At 50.7% G+C, this 21,762-nt stretch overlaps 1 protein-coding gene and 1 pseudogene across 50 annotated transcripts in view; one reads left to right on the top strand and one right to left on the bottom strand.

Moving 5' to 3' along the window:
• NFIX (nuclear factor I X) overlaps positions 1-21,762 on the top strand; it is a 5,476,577-nt gene that overhangs the window by 2,884,355 nt on the left and 2,570,460 nt on the right. The gene's annotated exons all lie outside the window — the stretch shown is intronic.
• Positions 3,025-21,672, bottom strand: LOC144764118 (inhibitor of growth protein 2-like; annotated as a pseudogene).

Genomic DNA, 21,762 nt, shown 5'->3' with positions numbered 1-21,762 from the left:
ATAAAAATCTTTCATAATCAGTTGTTATCAATTGTAGATAGGGCTGCAGACTAAAAGATATTAAGGTGAGATTGTGTGCTTGCACCGTAGATTTACGGGCGAGTGATCTGACAAGGCTCTGGACAGAATAGTTTCCGACATTATCCTATGTGTGAGCCCCCTGGGAACAAAGATATAATCTAACCTAGAAAAGGAGTTGTGTACTGTAGAGAAGTAAGTGTATTCCCGGCGAGGGCCATGCATGTGTCTCCACACATCTATCCAATCAAGTCCTGTAACTAGGGAGTGAGTTTACTTTATGGGCCATCCGCCTCGCTAGCCTCCGCGCTCCTCCACCTGTCTTGTCCCAGCTCCATCACATCGTTCCATTCCCCTCCCACCACGGAAAGAGTATCCAGCATGTCTCCCCAGAGCATTAAGAGCTGTTCCACCAGGGACCACTGTAGCGGCGGCGGAGCATAAACACTGCCCAGCGTCAAGATGTCACCCCAACCCTACCTTGTATAATAATATACCTACCCTGTGTATCCGACCAGAGTTTCTCATGCACATATGGGATCCTACGATAAATCAGGATCGCAACACCCCGCGAGCCCCGTGTGAACCCCGAATGGGACACTTGGTGATACCCAAACCGCTGCAGACATAAACCTTTCGTGCCCAGTAAGTGTGCTTCCTGGAGCAGGAGCACATCGGCCCCGCGCCCTCTTGGCATACTGAAGGATGGCCCCCCGCTTCACTTTATCTAGCGTCCTGCGCACATTCCAACTGACCACGCTCAGGAAGCCAGGGGCTATCCGCCCTCCCCCCTCCATGCCAGACATAGTGAAGAATCTCAGCCCTCCCTACGGGTGTCTCCATTTCCCAGCGCGCACAAAACTTGGCAAGCAACCAGCAAAAATGCGCAATCAAACAAACCCCCCAACCCCCCCCCACACCCTCCCCCCACCCCACCCCACCCCATACCTCACAAACATGGAAGTACCTGTCGTGGTCGGATCGTAGCCAAGTCCCCAACCGGGGGACAAGGACCACCCCCTCCAATAGATCCCCAAGTAAATACCCACAACTTTTGGGCCTCACCCCTTCCCGCCCGCCTCCGCATGACCAGGTTCCCAGCCCTGAGAAAAAAACAAGCCTAACTAGACATCCAGCCACAAAAATTCAAAGTCCCATATTCCGTTGGGCCCATGAGTCATTCTGCCAATGCCTGCCTCTCCGGCGACGGGCCCTTCTGCCGGAGAGCGGACCCAGATCGAGATCTACGCCTAGACCGTGACCTCCTACTACCTCCTCGGTGGCCCCGGAGGTCCCCTCGGGCCACCTCACTCGAGGAATTAGAATCTCTGCCCGGTGGCGTGTGAACTTGCACCCTCACAGTTTCATCCGTCCATTTAAATACTTCCTCTGGAGAGTCAAAGAACAGTGTACGAGACCTGTAGATGACCCTCAGCCGGGCCGGATACAGCAACGCATACTGAAGCTTAAGGTCCCGGAGGCGCGCCTTGGCCGCCACGAAGGATTGTCGCTGCTGCTGCACCAGGCGAGTGTAATATGGGAAGATAAGGATATTCGCATTAACACAGGTGAGGGAAGCCTTGGCCCTAGCCTTCTTCAGGATGGTATCTCGGTCCATATAGTTCAGAGATTTGGCGATGATCGGCCACGGGCGAGCTCCCTGGGGAGGTTTCTGCATGAGAGGTCTGTGGGCCCGCTCCACCACAAAACAGCGAGAGAGCGCATCCAGGGGGAGCCAACCCTCCAGCCACCGAGTCAGGAATCGCTCCACGTTGTCTCCCTGGCATCCTTCCGGGAATCCCACGAAGCGTAGGTTATTTCGCCGAGCCCGCCCTTCGGCATCCTCGACACGCATGGCCAAACCTGTCTGTATCTTCTCCATGGCTGCGACTTTCTTTTTTAGGGTCGTGACGTCATCTTCTACCTCCGAGATGCAGGTCTCCAAGAATGTCCCTGGACTGGGTAATGGCCGCCATGAGCGCCGCATTGTCAGGGACCTGGCTCTGCGACCCTGCTGTCCCGGCTGCAGCACTCGCCCCTGTAAACTTGTCAATGGTGCCCTGCTTGGTGTTACTCCACCTCCTTTGTCTCGCGTCATCGTAGTGCAGTGGGTGTCCCCGAGCACCGGGGCCAACACCCGAGTGGGCCAAACTTGGAAAGCAGCGCAGGTACCAAGCGGCGTGTCTTCCAGACCAGTAGTCTCTGCCTCGAGAGCCCCATGTGGGCTGTGTCTGTCGCGGTGGCCCCCCAAGTAACCACCAAATCGCCTCTGCCTCAGTCTCGGAGGGCCACACCCCACTCCGCTTGGCCCGATCTGACCACCGACGTGTAAGGATGGCCCCAGCAAGGACCAATACACGGCCCGTGGCCCCGAGCTCACCGTCGAAAGGCTTAACTGCGACCAAGAGCTGGGCCCCTTCCTCTTCGGGCACCACCAAAGTTGCTGCCACACAGTAGACACCACTATGACCAGGCCGCCTGGACTCCCACCACAATGCTATTTGGGGGGCCGACCGACCCTGGGGCCCCTCCGCTCCCCACCACCACCGCGGCCCTACCTGGCTGCCGAGCTCACATAAGTCAGGGGCTGATGCCATCCAGGAGAAGAAACTACCGGGGGGGTTCCCCCACTCCGCGCTGGCTCACCCCTGTCCGCCACACCACACCAGGGTCCGGTTAACTCACCGCGGCTGCCCGGAACTCCACAAAATGTCTGCCGCTCTCCCAAGGCCTCCTCGTCTAGAGAAGCAGTCACCGCAGCCTGGCCGTCACCAGTCCACTCGTCTTCAGCCCTCCGGCCGCCACAGCACAGACCCCTCCAGCGTCCCCGTCTCGAGGGGGGGGGGGAACCAACTCTGGCACCGGAAAGCAGAGAGCTCCGCCCTCACCAGCTACACCTCGCCAGACGCGCCGACCGCCAGGCACACGTTGTCGGCCAGGCAAAGTACGGGAGGCCCCGGCTCAATCTCCGCCGTCTCTGCTAGGCCGCCACTCCGCACCGGGTTTCTACCAGCGCCGCTGCTGCACCTTCCGGGCTCCAACTGCTATTGGAGAACCACCTAGATGTTCGGTGGACTCTCCGGTGTTAGGCTCGCCGCTCGGGATGTCTAGAGGCAGGATAAATGCAAACGGTTTTAGATGGCTGGTCAGAGCACACCTACAACACGACCGCCATCATCGCTGGCCAAGCCACGTCCCCATGATAGGTAATTTTAAAGTCTCCACTGTACGATTTGGGCCATTTCCTGTTGCAGCTACTATCAATCAATCAATCAATAATACTTTATTCGATTCAAAGTATAATCATAAAAGTACAGAGTAAAAAACAATTGATAAAATATTATACAGAGGTTAAAAAAAGTTTCTACAAAAATGGGGTGGGCACCGCAAGCAAAAACATCATGCCGAGATATAATTAGGTTTTATCACATCATAATTGTTTTCCTGCATTTAAAAACATTCTTTAAAAAAGCTGTTACTGATGCTACAGCAAACACAGATTCTAACTGCTGCAATTTAACATAAGCATGCCGGCAAGTCCTTATCCCCAACAATTTTATTACCGGGAGAATCCATGCTTTCCGGTACGAAGTATAAAATTTGCAGAAGAACACAACATGTATGGTGGACTGGTCTGACATATTGTCACAGGGACATTTGCAAAGCTGTTTTGACCAGTCATTGGCAGCTGGGAAGCTTGATAACCTGTGGATAGTACCTAGTCGGAAACGGATCAATAACAATCTTTCATAATCAGTTGTTATCAATTGTAGATAGGGCTGCAGACTAAAAGATATTAAGGTGAGATTGTGTGCTTGCACCGTAGATTTACGGGCGAGTGATCTGACAAGGCTCTGGACAGAATAGTTTCCGACATTATCCTATGTGTGAGCCCCCTGGGAACAAAGATATAATCTAACCTAGAAAAGGAGTTGTATACTGTAGAGAAGTAAGTGTATTCCCGGCGAGGGCCATGCATGTGTCTCCACACATCTATCCAATCAAGTCCTGTAACTAGGGAGTGCAGTTTACTTTATGGGCCATCCGCCTCGCTAGCCTCCGCGCTCCTCCACCTGTCTTGTCCCAGCTCCATCACATCGTTCCATTCCCCTCCCACCACGGAAAGAGTATCCAGCATGTCTCCCCAGAGCATTAAGAGCTGTTCCACCAGGGACCACTGTAGCGGCGGCGGAGCATAAACACTGCCCAGCGTCAAGATGTCACCCCAACCCTACCTTGTATAATAATATACCTACCCTGTGTATCCGACTAGAGTTTCTCATGCACATATGGGACCCTACAATAAATCAGGATCGCAACACCCCGCGAGCCCCGTGTGAACCCCGAATGGAACACTTGGTGATACCCAAACCGCTGCAGACATAAACCTTTCGTGCCCAGTAAGTGTGTTTCCTGGAGCAGGAGCACATCGGCCCCGCGCCCTCTTGGCATACTGAAGGATGGCCCCCCGCTTCACTTTATCTAGCGTCCTGCCCACATTCCAACTGACCACGCTCAGGAAGCCAGGGGCTATCCGCCCTCCCCCCTCCGTGCCAGACATAGTGAAGAATCTCTGCCCTCCCTACGGGTGTCTCCATTTCCCAGCGTGCACAAAACTTGGCAAGCAACCAGCAAAAATGCGCAATCAAACAAACCGCTCAACCCCACCCCACCCCATACCTCACAAACATTAAAGTACCTGTCGTGGTCGGATCGTAGCCAAGTCCCCAACCGGGGGACAAGGACCACCCCCTCCAATAGATCCCCAAGTAAATACCCACAACTTTTGGGCCTCACCCCTTCCCGCCCGCCTCCACATGACCAGGTTCCCAGCCCTGAGAAAAAAACAAGCCTAACTAGACATCCAGCCACAAAAATTCAGAGTCCCATATTCCGTTGGGCCCATGAGTCATTCTGCCAATGCCTGCCTCTCCGGCGATGGGCCCTTCTGCCGGAGAGCGGACCCAGATCTAGATCTACGCCTAGACCGTGACCTCCTACTACCTCCTCTGTGGCCCCGGAGGTCCCCTCGGGTCACCTCACTCGAGGAATTAGAATCTCTGCCCGGTGGCGTGTGAACTTGCACCCTCACAGTTTCATCCGTCCATTTAAATACTTCCTCTGGAGAGTCAAAGAACAGTGTACGAGACCTGTAGATGACCCTCAGCCGGGCCGGATACAGCAACACATACTGAAGCTTAAGGTCCCGGAGGTGCGCCTTGGCCGCCACGAAGGATTGTCGCTGCTGCTGCACCAGGCGAGTGTAATCTGGGAAGATAAGGATATTCGCATTAACACAGGTGAGGAAGCCTTGGCCCTAGTCTGCTTCAGGATGGTATCTCGGTCCATATAGTTCAGGGATTTGGCGATGATCGGCCACGGGCGAGCTCCCTGGGGAGTTTTCTGCATGAGAGCTCTGTGGGCCCGCTCCACCACGAAACAGCGAGAGAGCGCATCCAGGGGGAGCCAACCCTCCAGCCACCGAGTCAGGAATCGCTCCACGTTGTCTCCCTCGCATCCTTCCGGGAATCCCACGAAGCGTAGGTTATTTCGCCGAGCCCGCCCTTCGGCATCCTCGACACGCATGGCCAAACCTTTCTGTATCTTCTCCATGGCTGCGACTTTCTTTTTTAGGGTCGTGACGTCATCTTCTACCTCCGAGATGCAGGTCTCCAAGAATGTCCCTGGACTGGGTAATGGCCGCCATAAGCGCCACATTGTCAGGGACCTGGCTGTGCGACCCTGCTGTCCCGGCTGCAGCACTCGCCCCTGTAAACTTGTCAATGGTGCCCTGCTTGGTGTTACTCCACCTCCTTTGTCTCGCGTCATCGTAGTGCAGTGGTTGTCCCCGAGCACCGGGGCCAACACCCCAGTGGGCCAAACGTGGAAAGCAGCGCAGGTACCAAGCGGCGTGTCTTCCAGACCAGTAGTCTCTGCCTCGAGAGCCCCATGTGGGCTGTGTTTGTCACGGGGGCCCCCCAAGTAACCACCAAATCGCCTCTGCCTCAGTCTCGGAGGGCCACACCCCACTCCGCTTGGCCCGATCCGACCACCGACGTGTGAGGATGGCCCCAGCAAGGACCAATACACGACCCGTGGCCCCGAGCTCACCGTCGAAAGGCTTAACTGCGACCAAGAGCTGGGCCCCTTCCTCTTCGGGCACCACCAAAGTTGCTGCCACACAGTAGACACCACTATGACCAGGCCTTCTGGACACCCACCGCAACGCTATTTGGGGGGCCGACCGACCCTGGTGCCCCTCGCTCCCCACCACCACCGCGGCCCGACCTGGCCGCCGAGCTCACATAAGTCAGGGGCTGATGCCATCGAGGAGAAGAAACTACGGGGGGGTTCTCCCACTCCGCGCTGGCTCACCCCTGCCCGCCACACCACACCAGAGTCCGGTTAACTCACTGCGGCCGCCCGGAACTCCACAAAATGTCTGCCACTCTCACAAGGCCTCCTCGCCTAGAGAAGCAGTCACCGCAGCCTGGCCATCACCAGTCCACTCGTCTTCAGCCCTCCGGCGCCACAGCACAGACCCCTCCAGCGTCCCCGTCTCGAGGGGGGGGGGGGGAAACCAACTGTGACACCGGAAAGCAGAGAGCTCCCCCCTCACCAGCTACACCTCGCCAGACGCGCCGACCGCCAGGCACACGTTGTCGGCCAGGCAAAGTACGGGAGGCCCCGGCTCAATCTCCGCCGTCTCCGCTAGGCCGCCACTCCGCACCGGGCTTCTACCAGCACCGCTGCTGCACCTTCCGGGCTCCAACTGCTATCGGAGAACCACCTAGATGTTCGGTGGACTCTCCGGTGTTAGGCTCGTCGCTCGGGATGTCTAGAGCAAGGATAAATGCAAAGGATTTTAGATGGCTGGTCAGAGCGCACCTACAACACGACCGCCATCATCGCTGGCCAAGCCACGTCCCCATGATAGGTAATTTTAAAGTCTCCACTGTACGATTTGGGCCATTTCCTGTTGCAGCTACTATCAATCAATCAATCAATAATACTTTATTCGATTCAAAGTATAATCATAAAAGTACAGATTAAAAAACAATTGATAAAATATTATACAGAGGTTAAAAAAAGTTTCTACAAAAATGGGGTGGCACCGCAAGCAAAAACATCATGCTGAGATATAATTAGGTTTTATCACATCATAATTGTTTTCCTGCATTTAAAAACATTCTTTAAAAAAGCTGTTACTGATGCTACAGCAAACACAGATTCTAATAGCTGCAATTTAACATAAGCAGGCCGGCAAGTCCTTATCCCCAACAATTTTATTACCGGGAGAATCCATGCTTTCCGGTACGAAGTATAAAATTTGCAGAAGAACACAACATGTATGGTGGACTGGTCTGACATATCGTCACAGGGACATTTGCAAAGCTGTTTTGACCAGTCATTGGCAGCTGGGAAGCTTGATAACCTGTGGTTCTCCAGTATTAGGGGTGTCTTTCATAGATTCACATGCTTGAATATTCCCCGTCGTCGAAGTGGGAGTCCCACGGTATATAAAAAAAAAAAAAAAAAAAAAAAAAAAAAAAAAAAAAAAAAAAAAAAATAGCAATAATGCTAATATAACATAAATGATAATATCATATAATAATAAAATAGAGATAATACACTGTAAAAACCTCTACAATGGTAACTTCCATAGGAAGACAGTATAAGAGAAAAAACTCATTTGTAACATATCAGTGTCATTATGTTGGTCCAAACTGCAGCCAATCAGGCTCACGCACCCTCTAGAACCTTCTCCTCAGAAGCTCAAGCCCTCAGATTTTCTACCGCACGTCGTGTGAAGGGAGTCTCCCTGAGCTCTGCTCAGTTTTCTTCAAAGTTTGTCTCTTCAACTTATTTTTCCAAGAATGTCAAGTAAGAAGTCCTTGTTTAGAGCTTGCTCTTCATGTGGGAAACTACGTTTGTTTGAGAAGGACCCCCACCAAAAGTGTATTTACTGCCTGTACCCTGACCACAAGGTGGATGAATGTAAAATCTGTAGAGCTCTTCCTTCTAAGACTCTCAGAGACAGGGAAGGTCGCCTTCTTATATGGTTGAAGCGCCTCCAAGATAAAGAAGATGTTCTGTCAGACGCAGTAAGTCTTCAGTCAGGCTGTTCCACTGTTCCTTCCAAGCGTGGGAGTGTTCAAGACTTGCCTTCGCCTTTTCTTCAGAAAAAGAAAAAGCTGGCCTTGCCTGTGGCACAATCTTCACATTCTATGCCTTCAGTGTCAACGCCCACGAGACCTGGCTCTCAGGCGTCTTGCCCAGGCTCTATCAGTATTCTGACAGTCCTGACACCCAGGTCGTCGACGGGCTCGTCGACGACCGTTCCGTCCACAAGATTGGCTTTGCTGTCTTCGTCGACGACCTCTGTGACGACGACGTCTGCTTCCTCGTCGTCGACGACGGTGATGTCGACATCCTCGACGTCGACGAGAACTACGATCCCGTCGACGATCCCTATTGTCTCGTCGGCGACGAAGTTGCCGTCGACGAAGAAAACCTCTTCGACGTCGAAGAATTCATCGTCGACGAAGGTCCCGTCGACGTCGGCCTCTCCGTCGACCACCTCGTCGACGTCGGCATCGTCGGCGAAGAAGGCAACGATGGTTCCGACGACGAGAGCCCCGTCGACGTCGAGTGCTCCGTCGACCAGCTCCATGACGACGGCGTCGTCGTCGAAAAAGGCGACGCCGGTTCCGTCGACGAAGGTACCGTCGACGAAGGTACCGTCGACGACGATACCGTCGACGAAAGTATCGTCGACGAAGATACCGTCGACGAAGACACCGTCGACGAGGCTTCCGTCTCCTCAGATTCCAGCAAAGACGGCTCCGTCGACGCACGTTCCGTCGACGACGATACCGTCGACGACGAATCCCTCAGTGGGCCCTATCTCGTCGACGATGGCGATTTCTTCAGCGGCATGTTCAGGATCCTCGTCAGGTTCGGGTTCTTTTGCCACCATGCCTCTGGTACCACTGCCTTCCTTGACCTCTGGCAGGGATTCTTCTATGCAGCTGCCGCCTCCTGATCTTCAATTACCCTCGCCTTTGATGGCAACTGATCACGAGACTGGATCTATGGGGGAAGATGATGACGATGAAGCTCACAGTCCATCAGAATTGATTATAAAATGTCAAGACTCCAGTTCTGACCAGGAGGACGTGGAGGAAGTGGTCCAACCGGATGACCAAATTGTCCAGTTGCCTATGGCATCTTTTCCAGTTTCTTTGTTTTCAAACCTCCAGCATATGCTGGATGACTACAACAGAAGGTTTCCGCCTACCCCTCAGGGTACTCCAAGCCACGCTCCGGCGGAGGACTCCGGCCCTGCCACCCATCCACAGTCTTTGGAGCAGCCTGTTTTGACAGAGCTTCCCCGCCCTCACCCCCCTCTTCTTCCGCAACCTGGTGCGCACGGGGTGGATGAGTCGGACAGTGAAGAAGGGGAATTACACCAGGATACTGACGATGATCAGGATCCAGATATGGCGGATTACGACGACTATCGGATACAGACACCTTCTCCGCAACAGCCAGAGGCGGGTGATGCGCCTACCATTGATACAGCAAGCTTCCATGTGCTAATGAATAAAGCGGCAGACCGTTTTAAATTGCCGAGAGAACAACGGCAAGAAGATTGCTTTCTCTACGATTTCAAAAACAAACCATACAAACAAATTCACACCATACCAATCATAGAATTTGTATGGAAAGAAGGGATAAGAATTATGCATTCTCCTAACTCCTTGCCGGCACAAGTCCCTCGCCTGGAAAAGAAGTACAAGGCTCCTGCGGGTTCACCTGCTTGTTTGCTGTCGCATCCCAAACCGGACTCGGTTGTCACACAGGCGGCACAGCGACGATCCCGTAATCCGGCGACTCCTCTCACTACTCCACCTGATAGAGAGGGTCGACGTTTGGACGCCATTGGGAAGAAATTTTCCACCATGTCCTCTACATCGGTACGCGCTGCAAATGCGTTGGCCATTCTAGGTCGCTTCGACAGGCAAATGTGGTCGGACATTTCCGCATTCGTTTCTCTAATTCCAGAAGCGTCCAGAGCGGAAGCCCAGCAAGTTCTCCAGGATGGCATGAGGGCGTCAGAGGAAATGATTGACTGCGCGATTGATGTGGCGAGTACGGGATTTCGCATCCTCGCCAGTGCTGCGGCTCTCCGCCGCCAGGGCTGGCTTAAATCCACTTCTTTCCGGCAAGAAGTCCAGTCGAAGATACTCGACATGCCCTATGACGGTGAATCTCTTTTTGGCGCTCACATTGACGAGGCGCTTGAGTCAATTAAAAAGGACACCGATACAGCAAAATCGCTGGTCTCCTTACAATTTAAGAAGCAGCCCTTTCGTGGCGCCCGTGGAAGAGGTTCATCTTCCACGAATTTTCGAGGAGGACACACTCAGTACCGCCAATTCAACCAAGGCAATCAACGTTACTCCTCTCAACAGTCTAATCGCCAAAATCAGTCACGACCCTATAAAGGAAAACCTACTTATAGGGGTGCCAACAACAAACGCCAGTGACTCTCATGTCACGCAAGGAGTTGGAGGGAGAATCTCGCAGTTTTATTCCCAATGGTCTCTGATAACATCGGACCAATGGGTATTGGACATTGTTCACAAGGGTCATGCCTTGGAGTTCACAGAGATTCCTCCTCATTCTCCGCCATCAGGCCCGCCACCTCCCCATTTTCTAGAATTGCAACATCAAGTTCGTCTTCTCATTCTAAAAGGTGCAGTCGAAGTGGTTCCTGTATCACAACAAGGGACAGGTTTCTACTCACGTTTTTTCCTCATTGCCAAGAAGACGGGAGAGTGGCGGCCTATACTGGATTTGAGGGCGCTCAATTTCTTTCTGAAACAGCAGTCTTTCCGCATGCTCACATTGTCAGAAGTCTTGCGGCTTCTCTGCAGCGGAGATTTCCTGTCCACGATAGATCTGCAAGACGCCTATTTTCATGTGCCGATTCTGCAACAACATCGCCAATTTCTGAGGTTCAAGGTGGGCACTGTCCATTACCAATTCAAGGTGCTGCCTTTCGGCCTGCGTTCGGCACCTCGTGTTTTCACGAAGGTCCTGGCCCCAGTCATGGCTTATCTACGTCTTCAAGGAGTGCAGATTTTTCCTTATCTGGACGATTGCCTTCTGAAATCTCCGTCTCCTCTTCAGCTGGCTCACGACACAAGTCTCTGCCTGCGGACTTTCGAGTCACTGGGGTTGACCATCAACGTGGACAAGTCACACTTAACACCATCACAAAGAAGGAACTTCCTGGGTGCCATTCTCGACACGGAATTATCAAAAGCCTTCGTTTCCCAAGAACGACAGGTGAAAATAGTACGTCTGGTCACCCTCATCCGTTCAAAACAGTCAGTTTCTGTGCGCATGTTGAAGTCCTTTCTGGGGATGGCGTCGTCCTGCATCGCTCTGCTTCCGAACTGCAGGCTCCGCACTCGCCCTATTCAGGAGGAACTAGACCTGCAATGGCGCCAAGTATCAGGATCCTTCAACGATCTAGTGAGAGTCTCGTCTCGCATGAAAGACAGTCTCCTTTGGTGGAGAGAACCATCCAACCTAAACGAAGGAGTTTCCTTTCTGGCCCTTCCTCCGGATCTGACGCTGACCACAGATGCATCCATGGAGGGTTGGGGAGCTCATCTCCTAGACCTTTCAATCAAAGGGAAGTGGACACCGTCACAACGAACATGGCATATCAACAGATTGGAGCTGCTGGCGATCTTCCTTGCTCTCAGATCTTTTCTGCCAGTAGTGCAAGGAGAGTCCGTGCTGGTTCAAACGGACAACACAACCAGCATGCACTACATGAACAAACAGGGCGGCACAAGATCTCAGCCCTTGTCTCGGCTAGCTCAGAAGATCTGGAACTGGGCTCTTCATCATCGAATCTCCCTGACGGCGGTCCATCTGCCGGGGGTTTCAAACATCCTAGCGGATTCATTGAGCAGGTCCACATCGTCTACCCACGAGTGGGAGCTTCATCAACAAACTCTGGACATGGTGTTCCGCTGTTGGGGTCGTCCCCTGATGGACCTTTTTGCCACTCCACTGAATCGGAAGTGCCCCGCCTTTGCGAGCTGGCATCCTCATCCGGGGTCCAGCGGCAACGCCCTTCTCATGGACTGGAGCGGCCTGTTCGCCTATGCGTTTCCTCCCATACCATTGGTGCCGAGGACGTTGTGGAAGATGCGCAGGCAACCCTGCCACTTGATACTGATCGCACCTCGTTGGCCCAGACAGGCTTGGTTCTCAGAACTTCTTCTGTTGTCCCAATGCACGCCCATTCGTCTGCATCCACGTCCAGATCTTCTGTCCATGGACGAGGGCCAAGTCTGCCATCCAGACCCGACCACTCTTCAGTTATGGGCATGGAACCTGAATTCCTCGAATTCGCGAATTTAGAGATGCCCCAGGAATGCAGAGAGATTCTGGCTTCTGCTAGAGCTTCCTCAACGGTTCAAACGTACAAACTAAAGTGGAAACGGTTTTGCCATTGGTGCGCAGAAGCAAATGTCCACCCACTCACTTCTGCCCCAGAACAGCTGTTGCCCTTCTTTCTAAGCCTTGCTCAGTCTGGCCTCTCTCATGCCACCTTGAGGGTCTTTCTGGCAGCTATTTCACGTTTCAGGCATGATGGCTCAACCTCTCTCTGCTCATCCAGAATTATCAGACAATTCTTTAAAGGTCTCTTCAGGAAGTTTCCTCCTATCAGACGCCCGCCTCCGGCATGGCAGCTCAACGTGGTATTGTCACAGCTCATGAAGCCTCCTTTTGAGCCAATCCACAGAGCAGACAACAAGTTTCTTACCTGGAAGGTCGTTTTGCTTTTGGCCCTAACGTCTTCTCGCCGTGTCAGCGATCTTCATGCTTTCACAATCAAGCCTCCTTATTTGCAATTCAAGCCAGATGGGGTGTCTCTTCGGACCAATCCCTCTTTTTTGCCAAAAGTGCCTACAGATTTCCATCTGAACGAACCTGTCTTCTTGAAGAATTTCTTTCCGAATCCACAGTCTCCGGCAGAACAACGCCTTCATTCCTTAGACATCAGCCGTTGTCTAAAGTTTTACATTTCAAGAACTGCCCCCTTCCGCAAATCAGATCAGCTTTTTGTAGCATATGGAAGAATGCGAAGGGGACATTCAGTGACAAAACAGACACTTGCAAGATGGCTCTCAGCAGCCATATCCTACTGTCACCAACAAGCTGGCAAGCCTTTACAGGGTCCTGTGAAGGCACATTCGACGAGAGCGATGGCGTCCTCCACCGCCTTGTTTGCCGGAGTGCCTCTGCACCAGATTTGCCGGGCGGCAACGTGGTCGAATAGGCACACCTTTACCAGACATTACTGTTTGGATTCCATCAACGAGGCGGATACCGCAGTGGGGCAAGCAGTGCTTCGCCATCTCTTTAAATAAAGTGAGCCTCTGTTCCCTCCTCCTTTCTCTTCTGTGATTGCTATATGCTTTTAAGCTATGTGTTTACTTCTTGTGAAGATGCTTGCAATCCCAGTGCTAAGGAGTTACTGCTATCTATTCTATTCAAGCATGTGAATCTATGAAAGACACCCCTAATACTGGAGAAGAACTATTGTTACTTACCTGTAAACAGGTGGTTCTCCAGTATTGGTGTCTTTCATAGATTCACATGCGACCCACCCTTCCTCCCCTCAGAGGCTCTCTTCTCCTCATACGCTATTGTTACTAGTGCTACGAAAATCTGAGGGCTTGAGCTTCTGAGGAGAAGGTTCTAGAGGGTGCGTGAGCCTGATTGGCTGCAGTTTGGACCAACATAATGACACTGATATGTTACAAATGAGTTTTTTCTCTTATACTGTCTTCCTATGGAAGTTACCATTGTAGAGGTTTTTACAGTGTATTATCTCTATTTTATTATTATATGATATTATCATTTATGTTATATTAGCATTATTGCTATTTTTTTTTTTTTTTTTTTTTTTTTTTTTTTTTTTTTTTTTTTTTTTTTTTTATATACCGTGGGACTCCCACTTCGACGACGGGGAATATTCAAGCATGTGAATCTATGAAAGACACCAATACTGGAGAACCACCTGTTTACAGGTAAGTAACAATAGTTCATAGTACCTAGTCGGAAACGGATCAATAAAAATCTTTCATAATCAGTTGTTATCAATTGTAGATAGGGCTGCGGACTAAAAGATATTAAGGTGAGATTGTGTGCTTGCACCGTAGATTTACACATTTCCACCCACAGTCTCTGATCATTCAAGAAACTCAGACAGATTTTCTTTAGATCCTTCCTACTTATACTGGTCATATTTATTGGTTCATCATAAAAATCACGAAGGCCTATTTCATAAAGGAATGTTTTAACATACATTAACCATTTAATTCGTTTCACCCCGTCTAGCCTCCTGCAATCATTTATTATCTCCCGGTTAAAATTAATTTCCTCTATTGTCCATATCCTGTGCCACAACAGAACCGGTTGTATCTTTATTATATCTTCCAAATAAGTCAGACCTAGCTCTGAGTGGCAGATAAAGGATGAGGTACCTTTCGGGACCATTAGTAGAAATCTTAATCTTAAAAATATATTTTCGGCGACTTGCAGCGAGCTTACATCCGCCGTGCCCCAAATGCCGGCTCCATATGTGGCCACCGTGACGGATTTTGCTTTATATATATCCAGTAGCTTTGCTGTAGGGCGCCTATTTAATTTCCTGCTAAAACTAGTTAGTGCAGACAAAGTCTTTAGGTATAGCAGTCTCCTCGTTTTAACAGTCTGCACCCATGACCCCGAAGAATTAAATAAAATTCCGAGATAAGGAAATGATTTTGAATTTTCAATTCGTTTATTGTCAATGAAAATAGATCTCGTCTTAGGACACCCTGTGCCACAATTCATTGTAAAGGTTTTGGCGGAGTTTATGGTTAGGCCCCTATCCCTCATGAAATTTGTAAAACTAGTAACCAGCCTTTTCAGTCCCAGTGGGGTGTGCGACATTAAAACGGCATCATCTGCATAAAGCAATGCGGGAATTGGGCGTTTGCCTGCCTCGGGAAGATCTTTGCATTCCTGAATCAGAGACTTCTCTAAGTAATAATATATAAAGTAAACAGCAGCGGGGCAAGGACACACCCTTGCCTCACGCCCCGTTTTACTTTAAAGTGACTCGTGCATTCCCCCCCAGCCCAAACCTCACCCGTGCACTTGCCGGATGTACGTTGTTACAACGCATGCTTTTACCACGCATGCTTTTACAACGCAGGTTTTTCAACACAAGTCATTACAACGACTTGCGTTGGGGGGTGCTGGATTGTGAATAGTTTAATTTACTATTCCAACTCCAGTCCCCGTGGATAGTAGGGAAGGTGTTGGATAGTAAATTAAACTATTACCTATCCTAGAGCGCCCCCCAGCGCAATTCGTTGTATTGACTTGCGTTGAAAAACCTGCATTGTAAAGGCACTGCGTGGTAAAAGTTGCGTCGTAAAGGATGTTTCCTGCCCTTGGCTCTATATAAAACTCTCTAATAAAAGAAATTAAAACTGGATCAACTCCTAATTCAGCTAGAATTGCCCATAATTTGGTGTGGTTAACGCAGTCAAATGCCGACGATAAGTCAACAAAACCAGTGCCCGTGTCACCCATGGACAGCGTGTCCCCAAAGTGCTCCCATGACGGTGTCATGCGAGAGTTCAGCCTGGCACCCCACATCACCCACAGGCTGTTACCGTGACTGAACAAAGGCTGATGCCGCTCTACTTTTCCCCTGCCCAACCGAAATCCGAGATAGAACTGAGTGTGCCCCCCCACCCCCCTCCCTATTCCTCTTGTGCCGCTCCCCCTCTGAGCCCCTTGACGCAGAGGGAGAGGCCCGTACTCTGCAGCCTGTCCGGGAGGGTAAGACCCTCGCCCGTTAAGGGCACAGCTAAACAGCTATGTTTAACTGCCCCCGCAGGCCGTGACCCGGGGAGGGTAAGGAGCCAGCAGCTCAGCAGAGTGTTATTAACTTGGTGGTGGTTGCGGGGGTATACAGTCACTGACCGCGAGCAAACCGACGCACATGGAGTCGCCAGGCAAGGGGATGCGACATGCCAGACAGCGTGTCAGATGGCGTGGCTGGCGAACAGAGACCGCCAGGAGGGGAGGGGGAGGCTTATATGCCTTCCCCCACCTGGCGCACCGGAAGTACGCCACAGTGGCAACCTGGCTAGAGAGCTCCTACAGGAGCCCCCAACAACTAGAGAGGCGGGTGGGCGGTGCCAAGAAAGCACCAAAGGGCCGCCCTGCTGGATTGGCCCCCTATGGGGGCCACGGACAGCCGCATTTCCCCGGTTTTGCCGCTTCCTGTTCTCAGCCTCCTCCTTTTCTGACATTGTGCCGTCTTTGTCTCCACTCAACAACGTCCCTGATTGGTTCTCCTGCGGGTCCTCTTCCTGTTCTGGAGTGTGTAGGAGGAACTGGTTAACTCTTTCCTCTCTCTTCCAGGACATTGATGGCCGCGGCGTCCCTTCCTGGGAGAAGGGACCCCGATATTTCCCCGTACAACATGCCATAATAGACCTGACGGACCCTCAAAACCCTGTCTGGGCCTCTTTGGATTGTGTTATTCACATCTCAAATGGAATCAATGGCATTCTGTTTGTCCTCTCCCTCACCTGTAATGCTAATATGCGCCACATTTCCTTGCTATTATGAAAGGTGTTTAGCCTAGTGGTTTAACATGCCATAGCTACTTCGCCCACACTAACAGAATCTTAGTTTTGACTCTCTGGAGTCTCTGATAGATCCCCTCACAGCTTCTTCCAACTTCTTAAAGCATCGGCATGTGCATACTCCATCTGAAGGAGTTGCTGCCTTAAAGACTCTTCCTGTGTATGCCTAGCCTTATTCTGATGAGAGACAAAGCTGACCGTGACTCCCCTCACCACGCCCTTTATAGTGTGCCAGACCACTGCAGGAGTGGTAGACCCTTGTTTTTCTTTAAAATAGTTTGACCAGGTCTGCTTCATATAATCACAGTAGACACTACCCATTAATGACCATCTTCTAAGCTGCTTTCTGCCAGCATCGCCAGCCCCTGAAAAAGCAACCATGGCCAACAGCGGAATGTGATCCAACAATATTCCTGGGAAAAGGCGAGTTGAGATATCCCTGGCCACTTCCCGCATAACAAATATCATATCCAGCCTGGAATTATTTTGATGAGGAATCAAATATGTTTACCCTGGTAGTATTGAATGTATGTGACACCAACTATCGAGCAGCCCATACCTGGTTACCAGATGATGTAAAGCAGCTTATGTGCATACTTTCTGGGGCATGCTTAAATATTTATTCTATTAGAACACAAAATACGGAGACATCTGAAAAGGTTTCAAGGCCTAAATGATCACACTAGCTATCTAATTCTGAAAATACTTACATGGTTTACAAAAACGTATAAACCTCCCTATTGCTTCGGACGAATTTCCCCCCACTTTCTTCCTATGTCACTAGAATACATTTGGAGTCAGAGCTTATTTCTTACTATAGTGGCCAAGTTTAGGTTATCCCATATTACTGCATAACCAATGGGTATGGACTACAAAAGCGTAGTATGGCAACCACGAATTGGCGGGGTTGGACGGTTTATTAGAAAAGGCTATCCTATGTCTAATATTCCCTCTGCCCTAATTCAAAGTAAAATAAATGTTTTAAAAAGAATAAATCAAAACACCTTTAACGTTTCATATAAAGCGCAAAGCTTCTGCCTAAAGCAATTAACCATTCCTTTGTAACGTGGAGAAAAAGAAAACAGCCTCTGCCTGCAAATATACGTCAATAAGTGAACAGGTAAAGTAGGGCATGGGTTCAAAGAAATGTTACACTGCCCTTAACTGCTACAAGTGTAATGTTGTAAAGCACCTCTACCGCAGCGATTGGACTTCAGCAAAGGAAAAAGGAGGATATACGTTTAAAGTTTTTGCATAGTCCTATGCAGGTTTTTTAAAAACATCTTCTGAGATTTACAAAAGGAAAAGACTAAGACAATCAAATACGACCTTGACCGTCTATCCTTTTTCAATTTTTCAGAACATTTGCCCATGGTCTTTTCATTATCGCCTCTACATTTAGGACAGTACCATTTTCCATTCGGTTTGTAAGTCAATCCAATGCATGAAAAATGAAACCACTCAATTAAGCACTGTTCATTGTCGCATCCTATCATCTCGCCATAAGACACCTGCTTGCATAAGCAGTAAGTAGGTTCATTGGGATCTATAGCATATTCAACGGGGGATGCAACACGTTCCGGTTTGGGCTTGGACCGCTTCTTCTTAGTAGATTTGGATTTCTTTTCTTTCGGTGGCGGCTCCTCGCCTTTGTCAGTCCCATTGCCCATGTGGCTCAAGTCTCTGGTGTGAGAAGTTGGCCTGATATATGATGCTCACTAGTTCTAGTGATCACCTTGTGTCAGTCCAAACAACCCTTATGGTGATTGGTTGTAAGTCAACCTTATGGACCAGCTATCCTAATGGTAGCATGGACAAAGCAGTCTTAGGTTAAACTCTTTTGGCATGTGAAGCCAGCTGTTTTACCACAATATAACCCCTTGAATACCAGAGGAAAGGACACCACACAGGTTGTTATGAAAATAAACAGTATATTTATTAATAACAACACCTCTGAACTCTTTATGAGGTCAGAGGGCTAAGCACATGACAATCTCTTACGAAAAATACTACAAGTTGCACAAAATTACAATGGTGCCCTAGGGGCACGACAAACCATATACTAAGTAAGTGGAATGTGAGAGTCGATAACAGGAATGGAGCTGTCCAGAGGCTGTAGGATCGATGGGACCACGCTACACTAACTTCAGGTAGGTAATAGGAGGCCCACGGAACGCGCTTGCAGAGTGTGAACTCACACGCGAGATGCGTAACAACGTCTATGGACAGTACAGTTCAAGTTAAAGGTAAGTACGGACAATCCTGACTAGTTAGGACAACAACGACTGGAATTGGACACTAGGACAGTTAGACTACCCTTGAGCACCGAAATGCTCTCGTTACCTCACCCACGGGCTGCGGGTGCATAGGTGCCAAAGTGTGTCGGGTTCTCGCGTTGAAGTCAATGGAGCCTGAAAGAAAAGATGCTGCAGGCGACCAGGAGGAAGATGTCCGGTGCGATCCAAGGGTGGATCGATGAAGAAGAAGACCTGAAAGCAGAGGGGACAATGTTCACAGTCACTAGCCAGTGACTGGAGTGGAACCAGGAAGGAACCAGATGTCGACGTCGCGATCAGGTGAAGAGTGGATGCTTGACTCTGCAGCCACGTGGACCAGGAGGTGTCTTCGACGACCAGGATGGAGGCACGAGCTGTCCCACGCAGGCTCTCGCTGTCGGCGTTGTTGGATCCGGAATCGGCGTCAACAGGCCTTAGCAAAGGCAACCCACGCGGTGAGTGGAGAAAGCGTCTGGTGCGGACTAGGAGAGTCCGGGGGGTCCCTCTTTTGGAAGGGAGCAAGGGCCAGTCTGGAGCATCCAGACTAGCAGCAAAGATTCAAAGGTTCGTCGTCTAGGAGGCCTCTAGCCAGCCGGCAAGTGACCAGACAACGCGTCGAGCAGCAAACAAGCAGAAGGGCCCCACGCAGATCTCGTGGATGCTGGAGGGCTGGTCTTCGGTGCAGGGGCTGCTCGGGGCTGGGGCTTCTCAGTCCCCAAAGCACTTGGTCGAGTTTACCTCGGGAGTCGTGCTGGAAGCGAAGTGCAGGTTCGTTCAAGATGGCCGGTCCCACGTGTCTCGTCGCACCCACGGGTCTCAGCTTTGCTGTAGATGTGAGTTGAGGTCGGAGAGGTCTGGGAATCCGGGTCTCGTCGGGCTCTGAAGTCTGGATCCTCGAGGGAAGACGACAAAGTGAAGCCGCTGGATGCCTGATGGTGCCTGCAGTTGCAGGGTGGACACTCCTTGTCCACAAGGGAGATTCTTCAGTCTTCTGTGGAGCAGAACGTCGAAGGCCAGAGTTTCTTCTTGTTGAATAGTTCAGGATAATCTAATTTGGAATGGGACCAGCTCCTACCTTTATCCTGCTAAAGGGGGCTGCACTACTGACTAGGTCCCTCCCCTGGGTGGGACCAGGAAGGGGGGTGGTTACACCCCCTATCCTTTGTCGGGTGTCCCGCCAGAGCTGGGGCAGGGATGCCCCAGCAACTGGTTTGAACCGGTGTATGCACAGGGCACCTTGTGTGCCCCAGGCATGTCTCATTCATTTCAGGCCTATCCTACCCAATACACAAAATCCTGTCTGGGGTGGTGCTAGCACCTCCCAAGGCAGGAAACCCTTTGTCCAAGCCGTCCTCGCTGGAAGGACTCCCAGCAGCTGGAGGTCAGACTTGTGTCTGTAGTGGCAGCATCCATTTTGTGATGCTGAGGCTCGAGTTAACTTTAACCGGGGTTCACAGTTACATACATTTCGTGTCCCTCTAGAAGGGTGGAATGAATTGGCGACGGGGTAGTATTCCAAATCGTATGACACCTTACTCGACATGTTTTGATAATGTTATACCAGAGTTAGCATTTAACCGCGAGGTTGATAATGCACTTAAGAGTATATGGTATAGCGTTATCATGGAACAGCTATTAGGACTTGGTTCCGCAAGCTGCAAACGGGCTCAGCTCATGCCAGAGCACCATCTCACATAATTCCAAGCACTCTGCCTTCAGGATTGTTAAGGCCTGCCATAGGAGTGACTGATAGGAGGATATGTGTCCATTTTAGGGTTAGATATAGGTATACTATATCTATAGCAAAGGGTGATTACACCACCTAGCCTCAGCTGTCGTGCAGCCAGTTGTGTCAGTTTTAGATGGCCAGCCAGGGGTGGCATAATACATGCTTCAGCCCCTGGTAGGCCCTGGGTACACCTATGCCCTGGATACCTAAGGTATACTGTACAGGGACTGATAAGGTGGCCCAGTACCATTGGTAAATGCACCTAAAGTACATGGTTGTCAATTTACAGAAAGAACAGCTAGGCTGTGGGTCTGATTAGCAGGCCCACAGCCAGGGAAAGTCGTAAACCAGTGAAGCAAAAAGCAAAAATCTGGGGTGACCATAGGATTGCAGACCCCACTCTCCTACATCTGGCCTCACTGTTCCTTTGCCGGCGTGCTCTTCTGGAGGATCGTTCAGTGTGGCAGGATTCCAGCTTAGCCTTCTCTATAGGCTTTTCGTTTTCTGGTGGTTCCTGAAAATACTGGCAATGGGCATCCATTTGTCGGACATGGTTCTCAACCAGCTCCAGCATTTGAGTCACTATGTGAAGCTTTTCATCTCCCAGTTCTTGGCTGCTAATTAGTGCTCGTTGGAGATGCTGCTATAAACGTTTTTTCTGATTAGGGTCGCTTTCATTCACACGCTGTTCATAGACCTCGTCAATTTCATTTAAAACTTCTCGGTAACGCGTGTCTATCTCCCGCAACAGAGAGACGCTGCGCTGAATCTCGAGAGGCAGCGACTCGACGCAGTCCAGGTATTGCTCCACTTACGAAGCAAGTATGGTGTGATCTTCCTCTACGCCAACTGGGCTGCTGCCACCGCCACCCCCGGGGGAGACTTGCTGAGGTCCCGGCATTCTTCTAACACGGGGCAGGTACAGGCTAAAGCCCCGGCGATGGACCGGGAATCGTCATCTTGCTAGGGGGGCTTGCAGCCTTCCTCTGCT

The sequence above is a fragment of the Lissotriton helveticus genome, chromosome 1_1 (genome assembly GCF_964261635.1).
Source record: "Lissotriton helveticus chromosome 1_1, aLisHel1.1, whole genome shotgun sequence".
NCBI classification, from domain to species: Eukaryota; Metazoa; Chordata; class Amphibia; order Caudata; family Salamandridae; genus Lissotriton; species Lissotriton helveticus.
This window is presented reverse-complemented; position numbering and strand designations above follow the sequence as displayed.